This window comes from Myxine glutinosa, chromosome 3, assembly GCF_964187855.1.
Source record: "Myxine glutinosa chromosome 3, kmMyxGlut1.1, whole genome shotgun sequence".
Lineage (NCBI taxonomy): Eukaryota > Metazoa > Chordata > Myxini > Myxiniformes > Myxinidae > Myxine > Myxine glutinosa.
Genome location: NC_136263.1, coordinates 192,208,596 through 192,223,251, shown reverse-complemented (window position 1 = coordinate 192,223,251; position 14,656 = coordinate 192,208,596).

Below are 14,656 nucleotides of genomic sequence, written 5' to 3'. Positions count from 1 at the left end.
TAAAGGATATTTTTGATTTATCAATTTAGCGATTAATTTATTTATTGCTTCATCAATGAATCAATTATTTATTTTCTCGATTATTTAACTGTTTAATCAAATTTCAAAAAGTTGCAGCTTCAGATGAACCAATGGTGTTTTACGTATGCAATTAGCCAATTGATTATGAAATTAATTATTTTACGATTTTTAAAATTTTATTACGAAATTAATCTCATCGCTTATCGCTCAAATTAAGAGCATATAGTATGAACTGTGCATGTATGCATTTTACGTGTTGTCACGCTTGTGTAGTGGTTGTCCGATCGGTTCAAAAATCCCACACTCCTGACACCATTTGGCATGTCCGCAGCTAGTTATCACCAGCCCTGGACAGATGAACAGAACCAGCTTTAACTCCTGAGGCGATCTCCAAATCTTGCGGTTATGACATGCGAGGGATGGAAGAAACACGAAGCATTCAACTTCACAAACACACGGGTTTATTCCGAAACCCAACCAAGAACATGACAACGAAAATGTAATGATAATTATTTACAAGAAAATAGAGCAAGGAATGAAAATAACGAAAATAAATGCTGAGGTAAAATGCTAAATTAAGGTACCTCCACACTGACGCAAACACGCACACTGGGTAGAGTAATGAAATGAAAATTCCCCTTCGGCACTAAGCTGGCCCCAATATGGATCCTGTGACAAGTTCGGCGGCTGTCGAAGCCCGCAGCCACTAGGCTGCGGGAAGCCTGGCAAAATGGCGACAACGCTGCGCATTGAAAACGCCGGTATCTAGGCAAGTGGCGAGCATGGCTCTCGTTCCCTTCTTTTTCCGTCCACCACTTCACACTCCTTTGGCATGGGAAAGGACAGCACAGCCTTCAGCTGCCCGATGAGCCCAGTAGCCAACGCCTCCTCGTGATCGCCACAGAACAACATAAACGCTCTCCTTAGCAGAACACAAAATGTCCAAGCTCCTTCTTTCCGCTTGCACTCGTGATTCGCTTGCACTCGCACATGGAACGTGAATACTAGCCGGCTGTTGTTTTGCTTCGCCGGCAGTTGTTTTAAAAGTTAGGCATGGCCACAAAGGGTATCACGAACAGGGAAAATTAGCCTTAAACCCCACTACTAATTAACACGTCATCATCCCTCAAATGATGACCATTTAAACAAAATCCTAAGCTACATTTTCCCTACGTATTACATCGAAATGCTCCTCCACGTCACACCATCCATACTATGTCTATTCAATCCTACCTTTCCTGGAGTATTCTCTTCCCTACCCCCATAAACGTAACAATACATTAAATCCTCGCGTGAGCAAAGTTTGAATAGTGATGTTACATTGATGGGATGACTGTCTGCCTGAATGCAATTGAGGTTGCAGATCTACTGATATAGGTAATCTACTGATGTGGATCCATGACTGGTGTTGTGGATCTCCTGATATAGGTGGTCGACTGATGTGGATCCATGACTGAGGTTTTGGATCTATTGATATAGGTGTTCTACTGATGTGGATCCATGACCGAGGTTGTGGATCTACTGATGTCAGTGATCTACTGATGTGGATCGATGACGGAGGTTGTGGATCTACTGATGAAGGTGATCTACTGATGTGGATCCATAAACGGCGTTGTGGATATACTGATGCAGGTAATCTACTGATGTGGATCCATGACTGAGGTTGTGGATCTACTGATGTAGGCAATCTACTGATGTGGATCCATGACTGAGGTTGTGGATCTACTGATGTAGGTAATCTACTGATATGGATCCATGACTGAAGTTGTGGATCTACTGATTTAGGTAATCTACTGATGTGGATCCATGACTGAGGATGTGGGTCCACCATTTGGAGAGGTCCTGGGCTGAAAGGATAAAAAACCTCGAGGAAGAACGGTGCCCAGCTGATGATCCGTGCAGTCAGGAAACCAGTCAATTCCTTTTCGGATAAGATTTTTATTTTGGATAAGGCAAAAATGTTTTGAGGTTTACATTTAAAATGAAGTTAAACATAGGATGTTGTGAAATTAACATCATTTGCAGTAATCCTTCAAATTGTATGTTTTCTTTGCAAAGAGCACACATGAGCCTTAAAGTTCAAGACGCCACAGGAGAATGCATTGGTGTGTGTGTGTGTGTGTGTGTGTGTGTGTGTGTGTTTGTGTGTGTGTGTGTGTGTGTGTGTGTGCGTGACTGTGTGTGTTTGTGTGTGTGTGTGTGTTTGTGTGTGTGTGTGTGTGCGTGCGTGTGTGCATGTGCGCACGTGTGTGCATGTGCGCTTGTGTGCATGTGTGTGTCGAAACTGCATTGTAAAAGCGAAACCGAGTTGTCAAAGGTTCCGTTTAACATCTCCCCAGGAGGTGCATGAAGAGGAATCTGCATTCCCTTGGTTTGTTTTGAGTGCGCATATGGTTTGGTAAGGGTTGACAGGTTTTATTATCGATTCATTTGTATTAGTTATTGAGATTGCTCATTCCTATTGTTTTTGCTTCATGTAATCCTCCCCCCAAACATTTGTTTTGTGAATAAATATATCTGGTCTCGGGGTGGATTCTGCTAGTTCTGGTTTCCTCGGTTTGTGGTTTAGGCTGGTTGTAGTGTCGTTTGGAAATCCCGTTCCAACCGCCCTTTGGACCCAAGGTTGGCCCAGCCAAATTGGATAGGTCATGAGCATCTATCGGTAATTCCTCAGGTTAATTCCGCAATCCCAAAGGGGATTGTAAGGTGGCAAACAGGCCTGAGAACCTGCTCAGGACTGTATACTTATCTGGCGGTGTAGGTCATTTTGAAATGTCCGAACAGAATACCAAGAACGGTCCTGTGGCTGTAAATATATGCAAGTTGTTTTAGTACCATCTCATGGCAATGGCACAATTTCCTGCAAACCATTCGTATTACATTAACGCAAACATCAATGTTACATTTTTTATCACAATTCAAGGTTAGTTACAGTGGAGCCTGCAAATGTCTCAGTGATAAAAAGAGATTTCCATACTTTCTTCATACATGTTCAAGTGATGTTTATTTTGTAACAGCCATGATTCACCTCGTGAAATACCTTGGTTGGGTATATGTTGGTGTACTAGCTGTGGATGATGAATATGGCAGAAATAACATGATTCAGTTCCTAAATGATGGACCGCACAATGGGATATGCATTGCTTTTAGTCAACTTTGGCAGGAAGAACTCGGAATGAAAAACCTTCAAACTGTTGGTGAGAAATATTTTGTTCCAAGTGATGTACAGTAGATGTTAAGATGCATTTGCATAATGTTTATCAAATAGGAGAATAAAAATAATTGTTTTTTGCAATACTACCATTTGTCCATTAAGGAAAACAATAAGCAAGCAAATAAATAAGCAACCAAGCAAATCGGTCTTGCGGTCTTGCCGGCGAGGTTACGTTTTTTCGAAGCTGTCCACGCTCTACACACTATCGAAGTTAAGTAATTGTTCGCCTTTGTATTTTCCTCAAAACTGTATTTATTTTATGGTGTGTGTACCTACAGTGGGTCCCTCGGAAGATTCTCGGTGTAAATCTTTCATACCTGTGCAGAAAATCGTGTTAATTCGTGTCGTGTCTTTTGAGGCTTTGTACCGTACCGTGTCCTACCTTGAGGCTTTGTTTTTTCTATCAGCGGTCCGTCGATTGTGCTCCAATTACTTTCGTTCTCTGTTTTTCCCAGTCTTTTCACCCCATACTTCCTTGTTTAAAATCTCAACCAAAAAAAAAAACCAAAAAAACAATTCCTTCTCTGTTTTTATTCGTTGTTCTTCTTCGTTTATTCGTTGTTCTTATTCGTTCGTTCTTTCTTCGACCACGTGTTTCTCCCCCATTTCCCCAGATAGTTTTCACTGTTAAACTTTAAAATGTTTAAACTTTCCCCTGAAGTACTGTATTCTGTCGTATATTATAACACCTTTTTCTTCTTCTTCTTTAAAAGGATGCTTTCGACTTTCTCACCAAATCTATTCTTTCCAAAAAAAAAATCCATCTCTTACAGTGCCTCTTTCATACATTCCCTAAACTCACCTGCACTCCACCCCCCCCGCCCCCCCCCCCCCTCCAGCGTCCTTAAACGTATTTTTGACTCGAAGGTCACAAGAAACTCATTTTGCAATAAATGTTCATTTCCCATTAATCGTACACTTTCCAAAATCCAATCTCACCCTCCCCACCAAATCTTCCCCATCACCCCTCCTCTCCAAAACTTCCCCATCACCCATCCCTTTCAAATCTCCCCCCTTGCCCCTTCCCTCCTAAACTCTCCCCACACCCCTCCCCTCCTAGACTCCCCCTCACCCCTCCCCTCCTAGACTCCCTCCTCACCTCCAAATCTCGCCCATCTCCCATCCCTTTGAAATCCCTCTCCTTGTCCTTTCCCTCCTAAACTCCCCCCGAACCCCTCCCCTCCTAAACTCCCCCTCGCCCCTCCCCTTCAAATCTCCCCACCCTCATTTCTTCTCCATTTCTCCCCTCTCACCCCTCCTCCTCAAAGCGTCCTCCCCACTTCTTCCCCCTTCCAACTCCCACCTCCATCTCCCCCAACCTTCTGCCTCGATCTTCCGCCTCCTCAAATAACACCTTACTGTGCCTCACCCAATCACCATCAAACCTTTTGTCCACCCCATCCTTCCCTTTCTCCAAGATATTCTGAAATCTCTGACACACCTTCAACAGCTCTCCCTACCTCTTCCTCCTCTTCCACATCTTACCCTACCCCTCCATCCCCCCTGTTCTGCATCCGATGCTCCCCCTTCCCCTTCTTCTTCATTAACGGAGTGGACCTCAAACATCCGGGGCCTTCGTTCAAACTTAACTGATCTCTCCATACAGGTTGCTTCTGACAAACCAGATGTGATCTCCTCAACAGAAACTTTCCTCCTTCATGATGTCTCTGATTCCTTAGTATCTCTCCCGGGTTACTCCCTCCTCCGGTATGATAGACCTGAGCCTCGTCCTGGTGGTGGGGTTGCTATCTTTATCAAAAACTCTTTCTCACTCGCCCTGCACTGCCCGCTCTCCACCTCACCCCCAGGAATACCTCTGGCTACAGCTTCCCCTTCGCTCCCACCTTTTGTACATATGTGTGTTGTACCATCCACCAAACAGTGATGACTCCATCTACATCTCGCTGTCTGATCATATGGACCAACTTCTATCTACTCATCCCAACTCTCTCTTCCTCATATGTGGTGATTTCAATTGTCACCATGCCAGTTGGCTGGGTGTGGGTACCGCTCTCACCAGCCATGGCTCCTCAGCAAAGGACTTCTGCGACTCACTGGGACTGACACAATCTGTCAATTTCCCGACCCGGATCTCAGTCAACGGAGCATCCTCTCTTCTGGACTTGGTTATGACTAACTTCCCTGAAAATGTCTGCTGCTCTTCTGCTCCAATCAGCTCATCTGATCATGTGCTTGTTAAAGCGGACATCTCTCTGACCATTCTCAGGGAGCCTCCTCAGCGTCGACGAGTCTGGCATTTCACTCAGGCCAACTGGCATGGTCTTCAAGCAGCCATCAATCATCTGGACTGGTTTCCCATCTCTACCGCCTCTGACATCAACTCATCCTGGGAATTCTTCCAAAGAATGTTTAATTATTCAATTAATAACTAATTTTTTTTTTTTTTCAGTTACAGATTCTGATGAAATGGTGGTGATTTATGTGTTCTGTGACCGAATTGATTAATAATTTAATTTTTTAATAATTATTATTTATTTATTTTCATTATTAATCATTTATTTATTTTCTCTCATTTGGCCAATATCTCAGTCACCTTTTAAGCTGCGAAGCTAATATTTGGACATCACAGTGTCCAAGTGGTGTGGCTATCAAGGATATTGTACACCGCACCTTTCCTATGCCATCTCCAGGCATTGCAAATCGTCATTGCTGGGCACCGAAGGGGGCTCGGCAGTGACGCACGCTGAAAGGGAGTACTCAGTTTTCACTCTCGTTTGTTGTACACCGCTCCTTTCCTATGCCATCTCCAGGCATTGCAAATCGTCATTACCGGGCACCAAAGGGGGCTCGGCAGTGACGCACGCTGAAAGAGAGTACTCAGTTTTCACTCTGGTTGTTTGTTTTCTTGGTTGTTTTCTTGCTTTCTTGTTTTCTTGTTTGTTTTCTTGTTGTACACCGCTCCTTTCCTATGCCATCTCCAGGCATTGCAAATCGTCATTGCCGGGCACCAAAGGGGGCTCGGCAGTGACGCACGCTGAAAGAGAGTACTCAGTTTTCACTCTGGTTTCTTGTTTGTTTTCTTGTTTTCTTTCTTGTTTGTTTGTTTGTTTTGTTGTCCGGGCAATATCTCAGCCATCCTTTGAGCTAGGAAGCTGAAATTTCGGCACAATAGTGAGCAAGTCCTTTGTCAAAAACGGTATATATATTTTTTTGATTAATCAATAAATTGAGGAGTTATTTAATTATTAGCGATTAATTAAATACTTATTGAATTAATCAAATTTCCTTTCTCTTCTGACCATTAACTCAGGCACCTTTTGAGTTAGGAAGCTGATATTTGGACATGCCAATGACCAGGTGATTTGGCTGCAAAGGATATTTTTGATTTATTAATTAATCAATTAATCGATTAATTATTTAATTATTCGATTAATGACAAAAAATTTTTTTTTTTTTAAAGTTACAGATTCTGATGAAATGGTGGTGGTTTATGTGTTCTCTGACCAAATTGATTAATAATTTAATTTTTGTATGATTATTATTTCTTTATTTTCATTATTAATCATTTATTTATTTTCTTTCTCATTTGGCCAATATCTCAGGCACTTTTTGAGCTGGGAAGCTAATATTTGGACATGAGTGACCAAGTGATGTGGCTATCAAGGATATTTTTGATTTATTGATTAATCATTTCATCTATTAATTATTTATTGATTAATCGATTAATTATTTATTGAGTAATCAATTAATTGTTTAATTTTTTATAAATGACTTATTTAATTAAATTTCTAAAAGATACATCTTCGGATGAAGCACCAGTGGTTTAGTTATGCGATTAGCCAATTGATTATGAAAATATTTTGTGATAATCTTTTATTGATTTTAATTATACAATTAATCAATCAATTAGTGTGCACCTCTCCCTCCCAATGCAGCCTCAATGAGCTGCACTGCGGTATTGCCGGGCGCCACAGGTGCCCCGGCAATGCCGTGCTGCAGCATATTTAATTATTTGGCATGGGGCGGTGTACTTTGAATGTATGTGTACTTGTTTACTTGTTTTCTTGTTTTCTTTCTTGTTTGTTTGTCCGGGCGATATCTCAGCCATCCTTTCAGCTAGGAAGCTGAAATTTCGGCACAATAGTCAAGTGAGCAAGTCCTTTTTCAAAAACGGTATTTTTTTTTTGATTAATCAATAAATTGAGGAGTTATTTAATTATTAGCGATTAATTAAGTACTTATTTAATTAATTAAATTTCATTTCTCTTCTGACCATTAACTCAGGCACCTTTTGAGTTAGGAAGCTGATATTTGGACATGCCAATGACCAGGTGATTTGGCTGCAAAGGCTATTTTTGATTTATTAATTAATCAATTAATCAATTAATCGATTAATGATTTAATTATTTGATTAATGACCAAAAAAATTTTTTTTTTAAAGTTACAGATTCTGATGAAATGGTGGTGGTTTATGTGTTCTCTGACCGAATTGATTAATAATTTAATTTTTTTATGATTATTATTTATTTATTTTCATTATTAATCATTCATTTCTCTTCTTTCTCATTTGGCCAATATCTCAGGCACCTTTTGAGCTCAGAAGCTAATATTTGGACATGAGTGACCAAGTGATGTGGCTATCAAGGATATTTTTGATTTATTGATTAATCAATTAATCAATGTATCGATTAATTATTTAATTATGCGATGAATTACTAAAAATGTTTTTTTTTTTTTCAGTCACAGATTCTGATGAAATGGTGTTTGTTTATGTGTTCTGTGACCGAATTGATTAATAATTTAATTTTTTATGATTATTATTTATTTATTTTCATTATTAATTATTTATTTATTTTCTTTCTCATTTGGCCAATATCTCAGTCACCTTTTGAGCTGGGAAGCTAATATTTGGACATGAGTGACCAAGTGATGTGGCTATCAAGGATATTTTTGATTTATTGATTAATCATTTCATCTATTAATTATTTATTGATTAATCGATTAATTATTTATTGAGTAATCAATTAATTATTTAATTTTTTATAAATGACTTATTTAATTAAATTTCTAAAAGATACATCTTCGGATGAAGCACTAGTGGTTTAGTTATGCGATTAGCCAATTGATTATGAAAATATTTTGTGATAATCTTTTATTGATTTTAATTATACAATTAATCAATCAATTAGTGTACACCTCTCCCTCCCAAAGCAGCCTCAATGAGCTGCACTGCGGTATTGCCGGGCGCCGGAGGCGCCCCGGCAATGCCGCGCTGCAGCATATTTAATTATTTGGCATGGGGCGGTGTACTTTGAATGTATGTGTACTTATTTTCTTGTTTGTTTGTCCGGACGATATCTCAGCCATCCTTTGAGCTAGGAAGCTGAAATTTCGGCACAAGAGTGAGCAAGTCCTTTGTCAAAAACGGTATTTTTTTTTTGATTAATCAATAAATTGAGGAGTTATTTAATTATTAGCGATTAATTAAGTACTTATTTAATTAATCAAATTTCCTTTCTCTTTTGACCATTAACTCAGGCACCTTTTGAGTTAGGAAGCTGATATTTGGACATGCCAATGACCAGGTGATTTGGCTGCAAAGGATATTTTTGATTTATTAATTAATCAATTAATCGATTAATTATTTAATTATTTGATTAATGACAAAAAATTTTTTTTTTTAATGTTACAGATTCTGATGAAATAGTGGTAGTTTATGTGTTCTCTGACCAAATTGATTAATAATTTCATTTTTTTATGATTATTATTTATTTATTTTCATTATTTTCTTGCTTTCTTGTTTTCTTTCTTGTTTGTTTGTCCGGGCGATATCTCAGCCATCCTTTGAGCTAGGAAGCTGAAATTTCGGCACAATCGTGAGCAAGTCCTTTGTCAAAAACGGTATTTTTTTTTTTTTGCTTAATCAATAAATTGAGGAGTTATTTAATTATTAGCGATTAATTAAGTACTTATTTAATTAATCAAATTTCCTTTCTCTTCTGACCATTAACTCAGGCACCTTTTGAGTTAGGAAGCTGATATTTGGACATGCCAATGACCGGGTGATTTGGCTTCAAAGGATATTTTTGATTTATTAATTAATCAATTAATCGATTAATTATTTAATTATTCGATTAATGACAAAAAAAAATTTTTTTTTTTAAGTTACAGATTCTGATGAAATAGTGGTAGTTTATGTGTTCTCTGACCAAATTGATTAATAATTTAATTTTTTTATGATTATTATTTATTTATTTTCATTATTAATCATTTATTTATTTTCTTTCTCATTTGGCCAATATCTCAGGCACCTTTTGAGCTGGGAAGCTAATATTTGGACATGAGTGACCAAGTGATGTGGCTATCAAGGATATTTTTGATTTATTGATTAATCATTTCATCTATTAATTATTTATTGATTAATCGATTAATTATTTATTGAGTAATCAAATTAATTATTTAATTTTTTATAAATGACTTATTTAATTAAATTTCTAAAAGATACATCTTCGGATGAAGCACTAGTGGTTTAGTTATGCGATTAGCCAATTGATTATGAAAATATTTTGTGATAATCTTTTATTGATTTTAATTATACAATTAATCAATCAATTAGTGTACACCTCTCCCTCCCAATGCAGCCTCAATGAGCTGCACTGCGGTATTGCCGAGCGCCGGAGGCGCCCCGGCAATGCCGTGCTGCAGCATATTTAATTATTTGGCATGGGGCGGTGTACTTTGAATGTATGTGTACTTGTTTTCTTTCTTGTTTGTTTTCTTTCTTGGTTGTCCGGGCGATATCTCAGCCATCCTTTGAGCTAGGAAGCTAAAATTTCGGCACAATAGTGAGCAAGTCTTTTGTCAAAAACAGTATTTTTTTTTTTTGATTAATCAATAAATTGAGGAGTTATTTAATTATTAGCGATTAATGAAGTACTCATTTAATTTATCAAATTTCCTTTCTCTTCTGACCATTAACTCAGGCACCTTTTGAGTTAGGAAGCTGACATTTGGACATGCCAATGACCAGGTGATTTGGCTGCAAAGGATATTTTTGATTTATTAATTAATCATTTAATCGATTAATTATTTAATTATTCGATTAATGACAAAAAAAAATTTTTTTTTAAAGTTACAGATTCTGATGAAATAGTGGTAGTTTATGTGTTCTCTGACCAAATTGATTAATTTAATTTTTTTATGATTATCATTTATTTATTTTCATTATTAATCATTTAATTATTTTCTTTCTCATTTGGCCAATATCTCAGGCACCTTTTGAGCTGGGAAGCTAATATTTGGACATGAGTGACCAAGTGATGTGGCTATCAAGGATATTTTTGATTTATTGATTAATCATTTCATCTATTAATTATTTATTGATTAATCGATTAATTATTTATTGAGTAATGAATTAATTATTTAATTTTTTATAAATGACTTATTTCATTAAATTTCTAAAAGATACATCTTCGGATGAAGCACTAGTGGTTTAGTTATGCGATTAGCCAATTGATTATGAAAATATTTTGTGATAATCTTTTATTGATTTTAATTATACAATTAATCAATCAATTAGTGTACACCTCTCCCTCCCAATGCAGCCTCAATGAGCTGCACTGCGGTATTGCCGAGCACCGGAGGCGCCCCGGCAATGCCGCGCTGCAGCATATTTAATTATTTGGCATGGGGCGGTGTACTTTAAATGTATGTGTACTTGTTGTACACCGCTCCTTTCCTATGCCATCTCCAGGCATTGCAAATCGTCATTGCTGGGCACCGAAGGGGGCTCGGCAGTGACGCACGCTGAAAGAGAGTACTCAGTTTTCACTCTGGTTGTTTGTTTCTTTGTTTGTCCGGGCGATATCTCAGCCATCCTTTGAGCTAGGAAGCTGAAATTTCGGCACAATAGTGAGCAAGTCCTTTGTCAAAAACAGTATTTTTTGTTTTTTGATTAATCAATAAATTGAGGAGTTATTTAATTATCAGCGATTAATTAAGTACTTATTTATTTAATCAAATTTCCTTTCTCTTCTGACCATTAACTCAGGCACCTTTTGAGTTAGGAAGCTGATATTTGGACATGCCAATGACCAGGTGATTTGGCTGCAAAGGCTATTTTTGATTTATTAATTAATCAATTAATCGATTAATTATTTAATTATTTGATTAATGACAAAAAAATTTTTTTGTTTTTTAAGTTACAGATTCTGATGAAATGGTGGTAGTTTATGTGTTCTCTGACCGAATTGATCAATAATTTAATTTTTTTATGATTATTATTTATTTATTTTCATTATTAATTATTTATTTATTTTCTTTCTTATTTGTGCAATATATCAGGCACCTTTTGAGCTCGGAAGCTAATATTTGGACATGAGTGACCAAATGATGTGGCTATCAAGAATATTTTTGATTTATTGATTAATCATTTCATCTATTAATTATTTATTGATTAATCGATTAATTATTTATTGAGTAATCAATTAATTATTTAATTTTTTATTAATGACTTATTTAATTAAATTTCTGAAAGATACATCTTCGGATGAAGCACTAGTGGTTTAGTTATGCTATTAGCCAATTGATTATTAAAATATTTTGTGATAATCTTTTATTGATTTTAATTATACAATTAATCAATCAATTAGTGTACACCTCTCCCTCCCAATGCAGCCTCAATGAGCTGGACTGCGGTATTGCCGGGCACCGGAGGCGCCCCGGCAATGCCGCTCTGTAGGATATTTAATTATTTGGCATGGGGGTGGTGTACTTTGAATGTCTCTGTACCTGTTTGTTTTCTTGTTTGTTTTCTTGTTTGTTTTTTCCGGGCGATATCTCAGCCATCCTTTGAGCTAGGAAGCTGAAATTTCGGCACAATAGTGAGCAATTCCTTTCTCAAAAACTATATTTTTTGTTTTTTGATTAATCAATTAATTGAGGAGTTATTTAATTATTAGCGATTAATGAAGTACTTATTTAATTAATCAAATTTCCTTTCTCTTCTGACCATTAACTCAGGCACCTTTTGAGTTAGGAAGCTGATATTTGGACATGCCAATGACCAGGTGATTTGGCTGCAAAGGCTATTTTTGATTTATTAATAAATCAATTCGTCAATTAATCGATTAATTATTTAATTATTTGATTAATTACTAAAAATTATTTTATTTTTTTCAGTTACAGATTCTGATGAAATGGTGGTGGTTTATATGTTCTGTGACTGAATTGATTAATAATTAATTTTTTTAATGATTATTATTTATTTATTTTCATTATTAATCATTTCTTTATTTTCTTTCTCATTTGGCCAATATCTCAGGCACCTTTTGAGCTGGGAAGCTAATATTTGGACATGACAATGACCAAGTGATGTGGCTGCAAAGGCGATTTGTGATTTATTAATTTATGAATTAATCAATTAATCGATTAATTATTTAATTATTTGATTAATTACTAAAAAAAAAAAATTCTTTTTAAGTTACAGATTCTGATGAAATGGTGGTGGTTTGTGTGTTCTTTGACCAAATTGATTAATAATTAAAATTTTTAATGATTATTATTTATTTATTTTCGTTATTAATCATTTATTTTTGCACACCGCACCTTTCCTATGACATCTCCAGGCACTGCATGACGTCATCGGTGCCCAGCAGTGACCCATGCTTTTTTTTTTTCTTTTTTTTTTTTAAATACAAGATCGAGGCTCGTGAAAGAGGTAACATTAATCACACAAAAAGACAAACCGACACACAAAACACAAAAAACAAGGGGAGCGGCAGACAAGATGGGGAGAGAGGGGGAAGGACACAAAAGAGAGGGGGAAGAGGGGGAAGGACACAAACACAACATTTGAGAGCAGGGACATCGGGAGGACTTGGGGGGAGGTGGGAGAGGATTAATACATATGAACACTGCAAGGACTCTGGGGTGAATTACCGGGGGTAGAAAAGATCAAGGTTTTCGATGGGGGAAGATAAGAGATGGTGGTGAACAGCTGTTTTAAAGACCTGGAGGGAGGAGTGGGATTGAAGGGAGTGGGGGAGTTTGTTCCAGAGGCGGGAGAAAAGGGGAAAATGCTGACTACATGCTGTCTTTGGACTACATGCTGAAAGGGAGTACTCAGTTTTCACTCCGGTTGTTTGTTGTGCACCGCTCCTTTCCTATGCCATCTACAGGCGCTGCATAACGTCATTGCTGGGCACCGAAGGGGGCTCGGCAGTTCCGCACGCTGAAAGAGAGTACTCAGTTTTCACTCTGATTGTTTTCTTTCTTTCTTGTTTTCTTGTTTGTCCGGGCGATATCTCAGCCATCATTTGAGCGAGGAACCTGAAATTTCGGCACATTAGTGAGCAAGTCCTTTGTCAAAAACGGTGTTTTTTAAATTTTATTAATCAATTAATTATTAGCGATTAATTAAGTACTTATTTAATTAATTAAATTTACTTTCTCTTCTGGCCATTATCTCAGGCACCTTTTCAGTTAGGAAGCTGATATTTGGACATGCCAATGACCAGGTGATTTGGCTACAAAGCTATTTTAATTTATTAATTAATCAATTAATTATTTAATTATTCGATTAATTACTAAAATAAAAAAATAAAAAATTCAGTTACAGATTCTGATGAAATGGTGGTGGTTTATGTGTTCTGTGACCGAATTGATTAATAATTTAATTTTTTAATGATTATTATTTATTTATTTTCATTATTAATCTTTTTTTTTTTTTCTTTCTCATTTGGCCAATATCTCAGGCACCTTTTGAGCTAGGAAGCTAATATTTGGACATGACAGTGACCAAGTGATGTGGCTATTGTAGTAGCTGATTTCCAGACTCCTTTCTCAGCGAGACTTCTCGATTAAGGATTAAGACAACCTCACTGGGTTCAAACCGAGATTTATTCAGATATTGCGGAGAGAGGGAAACAAACATTATTACAACTACATGCAACAAAACACACACACAAATGACTCGTCGTTCAGTGAAGGAAAATCTCTCTCTCCTCCAGTCTTGCAGTCTTCTGTTAAATAGGAATCGTACCTTCTTATCTTCCACCATTGGAATCTGGGGCCTAGACTTTCTGGCGCCTCTCAACATCTGTTTGTCATCATAGAGACTCAAAAGTTGATAAAGTCAATCCCTTGAGCCCCAGTAATGGGGTGGTGCATACTGGCTTCGAGCTAAGTCAGCATTCTTGCCTCCGTTCACATCCTTAGAGGTCACTGGGTCATCCCACAGATGTCCGACAATTGTCAAATCTAGGTTCCATGCATATTTCGTTACATGCTTTGAGAACTCATTTACAACTTTTGAGTCTACCAGAGTCCGAGCTATACTCTTGAATTCCTAAGTTTGTAATACATAGAAATACACACATCTCAATAATATAATTACTCCTTTTCTGCAAGATCATTATGAACCATAGCATAGTATTATTAAGATTGAGCAAATGATTAAAC